At 53.2% G+C, this 13,889-nt stretch overlaps 1 long non-coding RNA gene across 1 annotated transcript in view; it reads left to right on the top strand.

Moving 5' to 3' along the window:
• The first annotated feature begins 5,114 nt into the window (after positions 1-5,114).
• Positions 5,115-13,889, top strand: part of LOC132534856 (uncharacterized) — a 34,486-nt gene continuing 25,711 nt past the window's right edge. Inside the window, exon 1 of the long non-coding RNA XR_009546593.1 lies at positions 5,115-5,239. This is a non-coding gene — a long non-coding RNA (uncharacterized LOC132534856). The remainder of the gene's footprint in view (positions 5,240-13,889) is intronic.

Below are 13,889 nucleotides of genomic sequence, written 5' to 3'. Positions count from 1 at the left end.
CTGCCAGTAGATGCAAAAGGCAGGGTGGCATAGTTCACGTGTGTGTGTGTGTGTGTGTGTGTGTGTGTGTGTTGGGGGGGGTCACCCTTGTCTTCTTGAAAGAAGGTGGAGGTTGGTGATGACAGAAGAAACAACAAAGAAAACAGAATTGTTTCTGCAGCTTAAGTGGGTGAGTGTGTGTGTGTGTGTGTGTGTGTGTGTGTGTGTGTGTGTGTGTTTCAGATTTCTTTGACTGGCTTTTGTGCTGACTTCACAGAGGTAGCCTCCGAAGCTAGTCACAGTATAGGAACTTGGAGTTAACCTCTTATATCAAATGAATCTTCTCATTTAGAGCCAATAAATCTCAATCTCAAAACTACGTTTTCTTTTCTTTCTTTTTCTCCTCCCCCTCAGACCCAGTCAGATCTCAATGAGACCAGGGCTTAGAGTAAAGAAAGACCTGTTAAAGTTTGCCAAAGTTCTTCCTTCCTCACCCATCCATTTGACACCAACCAGAAAATAAAATAAATAAAATAAAGTCCTAGCATAGTTCTGGGACTTTCTCTGGTGAAGTATGGGGGAGGGGGTTTCTTTTCTTTTTTTTTTTTTTCCTATCAAAAAAAAGTCTGTTGACTGAAGGGGGTTTTCAAGCTTCAGACATTGAAGTGATTTATCTTTATCTTTTTTTTTTTTTTTTTTGGTCCAACAAGTCCTCATTTTGGTATATGGTTATGGAGGATCAAGACAATCTAATAACCAATGGGGAGGGGGTGTCTACAGGATGACCAAGGAACATGAAAGCCAAATGGATCTCTAGGAATGGAATTTGGGAAAGGGGGTTACACACAGGCTCTTCCTGGGCTATAAAGAAATACATTAAATGCATTGTTAACAACAAGACTGACAGTGCCCTGAGCTCTGTCTTGATTCAAGATTTATTTATTTTTATTTTATTTTTTTTTAGCACTGTTCATTTTGATGGGGTTTCTGGGCCATTTGAAATGCAACCTTTTGCCATTCTACTCGTGGGCTGTGGTTACGGAATTCATTTTCTGATTTACTCACCGCTCCTCCTATATTTTATTTCCCTCCCATGGGGTTAACCTCACCCCCCTTACATTTTTCCAGTGCTGTTCTCCCCACAAACAACTCCATGTTTTTCCTGTTTTGACTGATGTTTCATCTGTTCCTCTCTTTTTTCCTGCCTTCAGAGAGGAAGGAGAATAAAAGGAACGGGAAAGGGGATAGGGAGGGGAAGGGGAAGAGAGATTCCAAATCTTTCCTAAATGCTGTTCAAATACATAAGGCTACAAGGCAGGAGACACCACTTCCAGCTTTCAGCTATCTCTTATGGGTCTGGCACTGACTTTGAATATTCTCATCTTTGGAATCATTTTTTTAACCTGAACTTAGATGAAGTCTATCCACAAAGCAAGAAAGAAGTTTAACACCCACCCCGCCCCCACTCCCTTTATGTGGAGTTTCTTCTTTTCATTTTGAGAATATTAGTGTTACTGAAAGAACCGCCCAATCACCCTAGGTTTCCTGGGTAGTTTTTATTTTCTTTTTTCTTTCTTTTTCCTTCCTTCCTTCCTTCCTTCCTTTCTCTCTTTCTTTTTTATCTTTTCAAGATTCACGGCCAAATGATGGTTTTTCTTTTTTTTAAAAAAAAAGGTTTTCCCAATTCAGGGAAAACACCCCTTAACTTCCACTATTTCATCCATAGCAGACCCACTCTGCAGTCGCTATCCCCACTAGACTCACTCTGGACACCGGTGGAGTGGTGGAGTTGGGGGCAGTATATGGAGACAGGTTCCAAAGTGCCCAGAAAGATCCTACCTTTTTTGGAAAAAGGTTTTCTTTCTTTTTTTTAATCCCACTTCCTTCCACCAGCATCTCTAGAATACAATTTCTGAAGTCATCAATAGGCGCTGTGAGTTTTCATCTTAATTATATTATTAAGTGAAGTACTGAGTTGTCAGGGAATTGAAGGTGATTTATGATGTCTGCCTATTAAAGGATCGATTGTGAATATCACTACTGTCATCTATCAATATTCTTTGGCTGGTCCTTGCACGCGCACGCGCGAGCACACACACACACTTTGGTAGTTATTTGTGGGGAGGGGGGTGACAGACTGAAGTGGGGGGATATTTCTTCCTGGCAGGACTAGCTTGCAGGGTGCAGAGAGAAGTCAGGGAGTGGGGGGACTGGAAGGGGAGGCGGAAGACCTCCAGAGATGCAACTACATCCACACCCAGAAAAAGAGTTCAGAAGATGTAGTTCTTTGTGTGTGAAACCGCGGTGAGCCCTCCTTTGGGTCCAGTAAAATGAAGGCAAAGAGTCGGTTTTTAGACGAACTCACTAAATAAATAGCCTCACTCAGCAGGTCTGAGAGCAGCAGGAGGAAGCGTTTCCTGCGGACAGGTCATCTGCAATGAGGATAGAATCACACACACACACACACACACACACACACACACACACCTCCATAATGTAACCAAGGGAGTGGAGCCCTTTCACAGGGAGACTGGTGGGCAAGGGTGTTGGGTTCAAGCTGTATATTTTTGGAACAGATGCCCGGCTGCCTTTGCCCTGGGAATTTCCTGGGCTCACTCTAGGCATCACCCGGTTTGGGGACACTGGCCCTTGCTCTGGCTTCCTTGGCCCAGTCTGCAGGAGACTGGGGTGGTGCTGCTGCCGCCGCCACTTCTGCTGCTGGTGGTGATGGTACAGGGAGGCCTTTTGTCTCCTGGTAGCACAAGCTTCTTCTACCCGCAGGGCCTGGTCCCGCATCTCCAGGGTGACTCTTTCGGCTCCAGCTGGAGGGGTTGGGGGTAGATTAGTGGATAGGACAGTCTGGGGTGCTCCAGCAACCACCTGGAGTGGAGACAGGCTTGGGAAGGGGCTCCCAACCCTGCATCCTGCTCCCACTTGGAATCCCAGTCTCTCTTTCCAAGTGGCCAAGCGCCCCCCCAAGCACCCCCCCCACATACACAGTGAGAGAGGAGCTTGGGAGGCACCCCAAGCCCTGAGACCCAGGCCCTGCTTTCTGCTTTCTCCCCCCCTCTGCAGTCTGATCCCAGTGGCATGGGACCCCCCTCCCAGTGTTACCCCCCCACGGGCAGGTCTCAAAGGATTGTTGCCAGGCCCACACAGGTGAGCACCACCGAGGGCCCTTTGGCCCAGCTTCCCATCTCTTAGGAGCCTGAGAACTCAATGTGTGTGTGTGTGGGGGGGGTGCAAAGCCCCTTCTCTCAACTAAGCAAACTAGGTTCTCAGCCTTGTGTCCTACCCACTCCCAGGCCTGCCCTGGGCCGCAGAGAGGCAGAGAGGAGTCCTCAGGTACTGACACAAGGACAGATGCATATTAAAGGGGGGGCACCCCGTTTTCTCTGTGAGCCTCCTTCCTCTGCTTCCATCCTACCAAGGTCCCTCAAAGTCTGAATCGTGGAGTCACAGCCCTGACCGAGATGCCTCAGAATCCCCCAGAGCTTCAGGGTTCATCCTACAAGAGGTGTGTGTGTGTGTGTGTGTGTGTGTGTGTGTGTGTGTGTGTGTGTGTGTGTGTTGACGGAGGTGCTCAAACCTGGAGCACTTGTTAACTGATCCCTGGCCCACCCTGCCCACATCAGCACCAGGAGAGGGCGGTTTGGGGTTGACAAGAACATCCCTGCCAAAGGAGGAGAGGGGAAACTTGTTACTTAAAAAAAAAAAAAGTGTGTGTGTCGGGAGAGCTTTAGTGAGAAAGAGTCTGTGTGTTTGCAGGGTGGATAGGGGTTGAGGAAGGGGTTGTGGATAGGACTGGGTGGATAGGGGTTGAGGAAGGCCCCATCCCCCAACAGGAACAGGCCGGCCCAAGGCTGGAGAAGCCAGTAGTATCTGAGTTAGATGCACAGGGACAGGGAATGACACCCCCTTTTATTTTTTTAATTTTCCAAGAACAATTCTGTGCATAAGCCTTTAATTGGTCCGGACCTAGGAGAATGCATTTGTGGGGAGCTAGACAACTTCACCAAATCAATGAATGCCTTTCACAGAATCTGATTTTTTTTCATAGAAATATAAGCCCTCTTTCCAAAGCCGCCTTCTGACCCAGGACGCTGGGAGTAATGTCTGTCTTGCTTTTTTCTTTTCTTTCTTTCTTTCTTTCTTTCTCTCCCCCCCCCTTTTAATTTTTTTCTTTCTTTCTTTTTTTTTTTTTTGCAAACACATTGCAGACCCCGGGGCAGTCGCTGGAAAAAAAACCCCACCATCACCTGCTGCTCTGCAGCGGCGCCTCAGCCCTCATCCCTCCCTCCCAGCCCACCCCAGCCCCCAGCCACGCCTGGCTGATGGATGCTCTAGGAAATGGACCCCCTTTTAAAAATGACAAATGTCTTGTCAACACCCACTCTCCGTCTCCTTCTGCTTTCTAATCATTTGGCGACGCGAGAAGGGGACCCGGCCGCAGGCCCAGCGGCGTGTGGCAGCAATGGATATTCCCCAACTCGCCACGCCAAAGCCTTGGCCTAATTTTCGAGCGAGGAAGATTTAGGGGAGAAACCAGCTGCCTCGGGAGCCGAGCTGGGTGTCTTGGAGGGATCAGGAATCCAGGGACCCGAGGAGAGAATGGGATCTACAAGATTCCACGGCCCCTGCTCCAGGGGCGCCACCTCGCCCTTCCCGCCGGGCCTCTGGGGACGCGGCCTACTGCTGCTCCCGCCCCTGAGTCCTTGTCACTGCGCCCCGGGGTCCCTGTCCCTACGCCCCGGGGTCCCTGCTCCCCCCACCTCTCTCACTCCGAGGCGCCCTGAATCTGGGACGTTCAGAGCCCGGGCCGATCATTGCTGGGTTTCTCTTGCCTCCCGGGAGGAGGCGCTGGTACCCGGGGCGGCCTCTGGTCCTTCCCAGCTCTGAGCCCTGCGACCCCCAAAGCGCCCCCCTCCCCATTTACAAAGGCCCTTTGAAAGAGAGAAAGAGAGAGAAACAGAAAGAGAAAGAGAGAAGAGGAGAGTTTGATCTTGTGTCATTGGCGTCTCCGGCTTGAAAAGAAAATCGTTTGGGTAAACAGTCCAGTTTCCCGGCTGAACGCCGGGCTCCCGCCCCCGCCCCTCTACCCCTCCACCCCTCCCGCCTCCCCGGCTCCCCTCCACCCCACCCGCCACCCACACTCGCCTCCGCAGCCCGGCCCCGAGCGAGCTCTTGGCGGGAGCCCGGGGCTCCGGGGTGGGGGTGGGCAGAAGCGGACAGCAGGGCGGTGGGACCAGCCTGGGCCACGGTAGGAACCGCGAACCCTCCCGCTTCCCTAAGTCGAGGGGTCCCCGGGGGAGGGAGCCCGGGAGTTCTCCCCCCCCCCCCGCCCCGCCGCCGCCAGCCCCGCACAGGCCTGAGCGCGGCGGGGTCACGGGCTGGGCCTGGAGTCTCCGCAGGCCTTGGGGCGCCCCTCACACCCCAGTCTGTTCACGGGGAACACCACAACCTCTTTCCAAACTGCCTGGGCTTTCGGAAAAAACTCGCTGTGAAACGTTTTCTGAAGTTTGGTTCTTTCCCAAGGAGACTTCTGCAGTTAACTCACTGTAAACATAATGAATAGTTATTAACATGCAAAATAATAATAGTAAGAAGAAGAAGAAGAAGAAAGAAAAAAAAACCCTTTTGTGGTGTTTAAATGGATATTGGTCTCTCTAGCATCTACTCTCGAGCGTGGAGAAAACCTTGAAATCTGAAAAATATCCTGATTAGATTATCAGACCTGATTATAGGGTGACCCTCTTCCTCTCTCTCCCCAATTCTATAATGGAATTCTGCTTTCCTCCTCCTACCCCCCTACCTCCTTCTCTGTGTCTCTCAGTCTCCATCTCACTCTAATCCAGGAGTCATTAGCAACACCCTCTGGCTACATGTTTTGCATCAGTGAAACATTGTGACATAGTTGTAATACAAACTCTGCGCCTTGCGCTGCATCTTGCGGTAGGAAGTGTAATAGCAATGAAGATCATTTCCCCTCTCCAGGCAGTATTTGCAGTGTGTGTGTGTGTGTGTGTGTGTGTGTGTGTGTGTAGGGGGAAGGAAACTAAATGTGAGAACAGGAAAGAGGGAAGGTGAGAGGACTGAATGAAGGAGGAGAGAAAGTGTGTGTGAAAGAGAAACTCAAACCCTTTTCCAGGTAGAGCCCCCATTCTCAGAAACTCAAGCACACAGAGTCTAATAATATCATTTGTCCCTCAGACTTTTTTTCTCTGGGTTCTGTTCCTGCTTCTGAGGGCTGTTCCTCAGTACCCCCCCCCCACCCTCTCAGGAACCAATCTTTAACTCCTCCACAGTTCTCAGCAGCTCCCCTTAACCCAAAGGGAGCTCTTTTTCCAGGTCAGAGAGACCCAGAGCTGTCAGGGCACCCCTTCTGGGAAGGCCTGGGCGTGGGGTGGGGGTGAGGCTGTGTGGGAACCCGGGTCTGGTTCTCCCAGGAAACTGTCCTTGGCCTGGAGGGGAAGGGACCCCTCCATCCAGAAAGTCAACCTGACTATCCCCTCCCCTCCCTGCCAGAAGTGGCCAGACCTATAATTTCTGAGCTTGAGCTTCCAGAGCCCCCCCCCAATATGCAGTGAGGAGTGCTGGGTAATGGGGGGAAGGGAGGCTCCCCCATACCTTCCAGACCTTGGGGAGCTCAGCCCCCCAACACTAAGAGAACAAATGAGGGTGTGTGTTTCTCGTTCCAGGCAGGGAGGTGCAGGGCCTGTGAAGCCACCACAGAGCACTTGACCTCAGCTCCCTGACTCCTCTGTTCCGCCATTATTCCACGTGGCACCCCTTAAATGACTAAAAACACGCAGTCCCAGAGAAACACTGGGCAAAGGCTCTTGTCCCCTCTGGGTACAAGAAAGAGAAGCCATACAACTCCTCATAGGACAGGGAGACACACTACTAGGAAGAAGCCCACTAGGTGCCTTGCAGAGGAGGGGGGTCTCTTTGGGGGGGGGAGATCTGGTTTCACCTCCCTGACACCAATGTGGGGGGAGCCATGTACTTTGCAATAAATTCCCAGGGCTCCCCTCAGGAGCGACTTCTAGTCTTATGGACTTCAGGGTGGGTAGGTGGGTGGGTGGGGGTGCATGCAGGCTGCCGACCTCCTGAATTAGCAGCTGGGGACAACAGGACCAAATGACCCGAGGTGGTGTGTAGAGACAGTGCTTGGTGGTCACTTCTGTCATTTGAGCTGGAAGGCTGGGGGCTATGAGATCCCCAGTAGGCTAGTACCCCAGGACCGCTCTGATGTTCTGATGATATGGGAGGGAAGGGGCAGCTCAGATGCCCCTGTGTCCTGGGAGATTTTTTGCATTGGCCACAGTCCCAAAACTGCACTCTGCAGAGTCCTCCAGCATATGCTCTTTACTGTGACAACCGAAATGTAACTTAGTGTGTGTGTGTGTGTGTGTGTGTGTGTGTGTGTGTGTGGTGGTGGGGGGGGTTCTGCCTACACCCTTGCATCTCTTTCTCTATTTCTCCCTCTCCCACTCTTTTCTTTTTCTCCACCCCAACCCTCTGCACCCAGCGCAGATGTAGGGAACCAGGCTTTTGATGGAGACCGGATTGTAGGGCCGGAAGGAGGCCTGTGCCTCTCGCTTGCCTGTCGCAGCGTCTGGGTGCAGGGACAGAGCATACGCTCTCTCGCTCTCTCGGTGTGACACTCCGGGTTGGAAGGCTGCAGCGGCCTCGCGATGCCACTTTCCGCAGCGAGGTGGCGCTCCAGGGCACGGCAGCACGTCCCCGCAGGCAGGCGGCGGCCACCCGGTCACCTCCGCTCCTGGGAGCCCGGAGTGGGGGCGCGCTCAGACCCCGCCGTGTCTCGGGGTGCTCGGGGCGGGCGCAGGCCGGAGCCCTCTGGACACGGGCCGGCTGGCCGTGACGCCAGGAAGCGCGGCCTGGTGGGGGCCGGGGCGCACTCCCGGATCCTGGGGTGCCCTCAAACTTCCAGGGTGCGCGGGGACCCGGGTGCGACGGATGCCGGGGCGAAGGGTCCGAAGTGGGGAGCCCTCCCATCCCTCGCAAATGCACCCGGCGGCACCTCACTCCTCTACACTCGGCCTGGGAGAATTCAGCGTAACCCCCCAACATTTTCTTCTCACCCTTCTTCCCCTTCTTCCTTCTCCTCCTTCTCCTCCTTCTCCTTCTCCTTCTTCCTTCTCCTTCTCCTTCTCCTTCCCCTTCTTCCTTCTCCTTCTCCTTCCCCTTCTTCCTTCTCCTTCCCCTTCTCCTTCTTCCTTCTCCTTCCCCTTCTTCCTTCTCCTTCCCCTTCTCCTTCCCCTTCTTCCTTCTCCTTCCCCTTCTTCCCTCTCCTTCTCCTTCTCCTTCCTCTTCTTCCTTCTCCTTCCCCTTCTTCCTTCTCCTTCCCCTTCTACCTTCTCCTTCATTCTCCTCCTTCTCCTTCATCCTCCTCCTCCTCCTTCTTTTCTTCTTTACTACAAATACAAATAAAGAAATATCAAAAGAAAGAAAAAAAAAAGTACGCACCCGACATCATTTTGATCCACCAAGCTTACTTGGTTCTTTTTCTTTTTCTTTTATTTTCCTTTCTGTCTTCTTCCCTTTTCTGTAATATCCCTTCTTTTCCCTTTTCATTTCTTTCCTCTCACCCCTTTCTTTTCTATTTTTCTTTCTTCCTGAGTGACTTTTTTTTTAATTTAAAACAGAAATTCTGAGAACTCAGTATACATGAGAGAAAGAGAGAGAGAAAGAGAGAGAGGAAACGAGAGATTTGCCATGAGCCCTAGAGAACCAGTGTCCAAAAGGGTGGCAGCAAAGTGGAAGGAGAAACTTATTTCGATTTTATTGACCGCATTTCCATCCGTGTGATTTCGTATCCACTCTCCTGCCTTCTCCTGGAGCACAGGGCTCAGAGGCTGGGTTCATGGAACTGCCTTCCATGCTGCTCCCCTCAACCTGAAGCCCAGGCACCCCTTTGAAGTCATCTAAAAACAGTGACAGAAATGAGAATTTGTCATATTAAAACAGGCACTGTTTTAATATGACAGGAATTTCCCGGTGGCTTTGCAACCCGCCTCTGGCGACCGCAGGCCCTGGATGCGGGGTGAAGGTTCGGCTGGCTGGCTGGCTGGGCCTTCCCCAGTCCTAATCTGGGAGCTGCCCCATCCTCAGTGGCCCAGGGTCACTGACAAGTTTTTTTTATTTTTGGGGGGGGAGCTTTGCTGTGGCTGCACCCCAGGAAGCCTGCACTTCTTCTAGTCCGAATTTCCAGCTACCTCCTCTTCCTGCAAAGTTTCCAACACTAAACACGGGGGGGGGGGGGGGGGAAGAGCTTGGCCCAGTTGGGGACCCTACAGGAGCTCAGAGGCTCAGGTCATTAAGAATGGTGGCAAGGCATCCCAGAATTATCGGCATGATCTGAAAGTCTCCAATTCATTTCTTCCGGTAGTTATGTGAGCCAAGTGATGAGAAGTGACAGTTGTGAAACAGACAGCTTTTAAATGGAACAAAGTCAGATGAGACTTTAACCCATCAATTGCTCTAAATCAACAGGAAAAAAAAAAAGGAAAGGAAAGGAAACAGACATATGGAGAATATTAGTTGGACTCTGAACAGCCGGCAGCAGTTTTGCTGGTCATAGTCAGGACTGTGACTAGGTGTGACCGAGAATGCCAGGGGGGCCCCCTCCTCCTTGTAGCTGGTGAATGGTGACATTTTTAGGGGTGTTGGTTGTTGTGGTGGTGTGTGCGTCCATTTCTGTTACACAATTTGGCCGCTACAAGTCTGAGCAGTTCACTCCCCCTCTGTAACCCTGGAAAACTAAGTGCCCCCCCAAAAAAACCTCACTATCTAGGTGCTGGCTCCCCAGCCTGCTGAGTTCACCTTCCTGAGTGAGATTTTTTTAAACAGCCCTTAGGAAAGAGTGTCTTAGGAGGACATGGAGAAAGGTGTCTGGGAATCAAATTTCTCTCTAGGCCCCTGGGGGGGGGGGTGTCATAGGCTGGGCCCTGTGGGGTCTCAGCCTGAGCAATTGGTCTAGCTTTGCAAAGGAACCCCAGGGCAAGAGCAATACCCCCCCCCCCAGCTTGTGGTAGTAGTGAGCTCAGAATCTACCCTAGTTACCGGTCCAAAAATGGTCACGACTGTCATTTCGGCCCTAAGGGGACTCAGGAAGGTGGCTTTATCTCCCCATTTATTCCCCCCAATTTGGCGGAGGCAGTGTTGAAGGGGACTGCTAGCTTTTCCTGCCTTTCCCCGACCTCAGGATTTTTGGGTGGTACTGTGTTCTTTGTGTTCTTCTCCTGGCTGCCTCCGCTCCAGAAAGGCCCTGGGGGAGGCCCTCTCCCTGGAAAGTATTGGCAGCAACAGGTCCCTCCGAGCTTGCCCACCGGATCCTCACCCCCCAATCCCTCTCCGATCGGGTAGCTAGGAGCCAGGGGTCTTTTTTTGGGGGGTGGGGTGGGCTTTGGACACTTCCCCTTCCATTCCCTCGGAAAGCTGGAAAGTGCCCGAAGTCCTCCCCGCCACGACCAGTCGGGCCTGGCGGGTGGCCCTGGGGAACACTGGTGGCCGGGCCTTCGCCTGGCTGTGAATTCTCAGGATTCTTGATTGGCTGCTCCGACATGGGGAGCCCCCCAGCCCCCCACCTCCTGGTTCAGACACCCCAGGAAAATGAGGAAATAGGAGGAAAAATAGCCACGCTCGTGTGTGTGTGTGTGTGTGTGTGTGTGTGTGTGTGTGTGTGTGTGTGTGTGTGTACAGTCGCACACCTGGGCCTGCGATGCTTCCTCGGGGCCTGGGCTCCCCCCCCACCGCCCCTCATTTCCCTTCTTGGGAGACCAGGGAAGACGGGCACCCCTGTTCTGTTCCGGAGGGAGCAGGCCGCGGGCACTAGGTCTCCCGGGGGCCGCAGGCCGGGGCCTGGAGAGCAGAGGATCCAGGGTGGTGGTGGGGGACTGGAGGGGGACCCCAAGACTTCCAGGTTATTGAGGGAGCTGAGGAAATGGTGTGTAAGGAGCCGGCGAAACGCTTCCCCGAATCCGCCAGGAGGCTGCCCGGCCCCTTCCCGCCCGCCGCTTCCATAAATCCGGCCACCGGCAGCCGCTAATAAGCTCAGGTCGCGCAGAGTGGGTGGGAACTGAGGCTCTGGAGTTGAAAGGACCTCAGACTGTCCTTGGGACAGCTTATTATCCCTTCCCACCCCCAAGACACCCCAAATCATCCCGCTTTGCCCCGGGCTGGGACCTCTGAGGTGGATGCTGCCGAATGCACTCCCTCTGGCACTGCGTGGACCTCCACGTCGGAGCCGGGCCGCCCACCCACGCCGAGGCCTCCAGCTCCAGCGGGCCCAGCCAGCCGGGCGCTCATTAGCTCTCTCCTCAGCCCCCGCAATTTCGGAAGACTTCCAAAACGCGCCCCCAAGTGCTAACCCGCCCCTTTCCCCCACAACCTTGCAGCCTGCGCGTTGGAAGCGCATCTGGGGAAAAGGAGAGAGCTGGGTCCGAGCGGGGGAGGGGTAGTCGGTGGCCTCTAGGCTTTGGGATAACGGGCCTCCCCCAGGAGGGCGGGTTGTGGGCCCCCCACCCTCGCACGCTCAACCCGGCAGGTCAGGGCAGACGAGCTGGGCCGCTGCCTGGGGATTATTGGTTTGCACCGAAAGCCGGTGCCAGGGGCGCGGCGAGAGCCCGCATTTGGGGCGATTGCTCCCTCCTTCTAGTGCCGCCCCAGCCTCTTCCTCCCTGGCGCCCCCACCTCCCCTGCAGCCGTCGCGGGGGAGGGACTTTTCGGTGACGTCACCGGAGCCCCGCGCGCCCCTCCCCCGTCCTGGAACCCCGGAGGGAGATTGACAGATGTCGCTCGCCAGGACAATGCCTTCCAGGTGTCGCCGTCACAGCCCCACCCTTCCTCACCCGCCCGGTCATCCCCGCCCCCAACTCGCTACCCAAGCGCTCTCTGTCTCTCTCTCCCCGGAGGGGAGGGTCCCCGGGTCCCCTCCAGCTCCTGGCTTCAGAGTGCGGGGTCCCCGGGGTCCGAAAGAGCGGATTAGGGTGCCGGGGATCCCCGCAGGAGGCTCAGAGGTGCCCGGGTTGCAGCCACGCTCCCATCCCAGCCCCCAACACACACACACACACACACACACACACACACACACACACACTCTCTCTCTCTCTCTCTCTCTCTCTCTCTCTAACAGACGCGAAGATAATCCTGCCATCTGGCAAATCCCAAATTTGGCGACCAGGCTCAGAGAGGAGCAGAGACGTGTCAGGCCGCCAGTGGGTGGCTGTTCCCATCAGACCCTCAGGGGACGGGTCCCCCCCCCCACCCCGCTACTGCCGGTACCCCAAACTCTGTGGTGGATTACTCTCACTCTGGTCTGAGGCCCTGGAGACAAGGAGGGTCTCTCTCTCTCTCTCTCTCTCTCTCTCTCTCTCTCTCTCTCTCTCACACACACCCTTCCCTCCCATATCGTGTGTGTGTGTGAGAGAGAGAGAGAGATTATGGGTCTCCCCCTCTACCTCGAGTCCCAGTTTCCTCCCCACCCAAGCAACCCCCCCAAACTTGGCTTCCTTAGGTAACACACACACACCACACACACACACACACACACACACACACACACACACACACACACACACACACACACACACACACACTTGTCTAACCTCCACAGACCCCAGGACTCTGATTGAGATAATTTGGCAATAAGAATCACACTTATTACATCTCTTCCAAGCCAATGGGGGGGGGGTCTCTTATTTCCTTCCTCCATTCCTTCCATCCTTCATTTCTAAGGAGGGCATTTGTGCTGGGGAGCTGGTGTGATAACTGTCAAAAGTTTGACATCAAAGGAGCTAATATTATTCAGTTACCAGCAAAAGCTGTCGGTGGCAATAAGAATATCTTAATTACTGCATCACAAAGGTAGCAAAAAATAAATAAAAATTTAAAAAGGGGTGTCGGGTGTGAATGGGGGGGAGGCAAGCCCCTTCTTTTGAAGCTCATTCTGTTAGCCTGAGGGGGTGTGCTTGTGTGAATCCAGCCTGGCCCTGGCTTCCTCCTGGGTACCCCTAGAGCCTCTGAACTTTCTCACTAGCTGTAAACAGTACGTAGGCTTGGCCACTTCAGCTTTCTGGGTTCTGCTTGGGAGACAGTCCCCTCCTTCTCCCTCGTTCTAGACTAGGCCTCGGGGTCTGCTCTCTCCATGGAGGGACTTAGGTTTCCTGGACAAGAATGTGGTAATTGTTGCTGGTTTGTGACCCATAAAATGTGGAGGTGACTGTTCTGGCTTTGGTATGTAATTATGCAAAACACTTTCCATAAAGACTTGCCATTCGATCTAATGGTTGTCCCTGCGGTCTCTTTCAAAAAAAAAAAAAAGTAGGATCCCAGAAATGGGGGTGGGAGGGAGAAGAGAAAAAAAAAAGTACGATCCCAGAAATGGGGGTGGGAGGGAAAAGAGAAAAAAAAAGTAACATTTGTTTTAACACAGGTTTGATAAGGGAGGAGGATGGATCAATACAAACACGTCTCCCAATGCCGCCCAAAGTATTTTTCCCCTCCTATCTGGAGTCAAATTAAAATAATTACAAGGGGGGCTTTAATAAGTTAATCATAACAACACAGGCCCTGTCCAAACACAAAAAAGGGGAGGTCCCCTGCATGCCACCACCCCCTTCCACCTGCCGCTGTGCTGGGGGAGGGCGTTTATTTCCAGCTTGTGAGACCTGGAGGCCAGGCTGGGTTGGGGGAGCCCCATTTCAGGACAGAGACAGCGGATGAGAGCTCCACACATCTAGTCCCTGGAATCATTTGGCAGTTGGCTTTAAAAAAAAAAAAAGCAACCCAATCTCTTAAGAAGTCCTCCCCCCTTTTCCTCCTGGTGACCCCAGGATAGAAAGAATGTAACAAGGGCAGGTAGGAGATGGGGGTACCAGAGCAGGAAG

The sequence above is a fragment of the Erinaceus europaeus genome, chromosome 20 (assembly GCF_950295315.1).
Source record: "Erinaceus europaeus chromosome 20, mEriEur2.1, whole genome shotgun sequence".
Lineage (NCBI taxonomy): Eukaryota > Metazoa > Chordata > Mammalia > Eulipotyphla > Erinaceidae > Erinaceus > Erinaceus europaeus.
Note: the sequence above shows the minus strand (reverse complement) of the source record. Positions and strands in the feature narration are given on the sequence as shown.